Source organism: Palaemon carinicauda, chromosome 3 (assembly GCF_036898095.1).
Source record: "Palaemon carinicauda isolate YSFRI2023 chromosome 3, ASM3689809v2, whole genome shotgun sequence".
NCBI classification, from domain to species: domain Eukaryota; kingdom Metazoa; phylum Arthropoda; class Malacostraca; order Decapoda; family Palaemonidae; genus Palaemon; species Palaemon carinicauda.
In genome coordinates, this window is record NC_090727.1 from 41046148 (window position 1) to 41047049 (window position 902).

At 35.8% G+C, this 902-nt stretch overlaps 1 long non-coding RNA gene across 1 annotated transcript in view; it reads right to left on the bottom strand.

Moving 5' to 3' along the window:
* Positions 1 to 735: 735 nt before the first annotated feature.
* The window catches only part of LOC137637098 (uncharacterized), a 67429-nt gene continuing 67262 nt past the window's right edge, over positions 736 to 902 (bottom strand). Inside the window, exon 3 of the long non-coding RNA XR_011043388.1 lies at positions 736 to 902. This exon is cut by the window's right edge and continues 570 nt beyond it. This is a non-coding gene — a long non-coding RNA (uncharacterized lncRNA).

Here is a 902-nt window from a genome sequence, read left to right on the forward strand (position 1 = left end):
AGTTAATATCTATTGTGAAGAAAACTTGTTTGGCAATCTCAGTATGAGGATACAGAAAATGTTTAAAGAATAGGCCAGACTATTCTGCGTATGCGTAGGCAAAAAAAAAAAAAAAAAAAAAAAAAAGGAGCAGTATTATTTAGCCAGTCAAAAGACCCAAGAACTCTAGCGCTAGTATCTCAACGGGTGACTGGTGACCTAGGCAACCTACTACCTACTATCTACGTTTGCTATAAATAACAAATAATAGAAAATTCAATTCAAACCCAACCATAAAAGCGAAGATGTACCTTTACATCTCTAACTCCTTTCAAAGCAGCTTGCGTGTGCGTGTGCCCATATACACATGTGTGTGTATGTGTGTAAGAAAACAATGTGAAAGAAAACACTGCTCTTAGTATCACTGCTAGTCACTCCCAACTTCTGATTCTATTTTACATATTTCAGACTCAAGACTAAAACATTTTCTCTGGATCCCCTCTGTAAAGAACGGAGTCTTTATGTAATTTCTTCAAATGACACGCCATTTCATGTCCTGTCATTCCAAGTTATTTCAAATAAATGTTGGAAGAAATGCTGACATGCACATTCCAAATCATCTTTGTAATTCTGTCAAAGATGATGTATAAAAAAAACGTAAAAGATATCTAGAACACTGTTTCGGACACCGTTGAGAGAGAGAGAGAGAGAGAGAGAGAGAGAGAGAGAGAGAGAGAGAGAGAGAGAGAGAGAGAGAGAGAGAGGCTGGTTATAAAATTCTACCATTATCCAAAATCTAGACCTTCATTCGTTTCTTTCAGCATGTTTGTTGTATCGTGAAGGAAAGAAAGGATTTCGGATTTCGGTGAATATCATAAAATATTTCTTAGTAAAAAACGGAAATACGTCGATAAAAGTAAAAT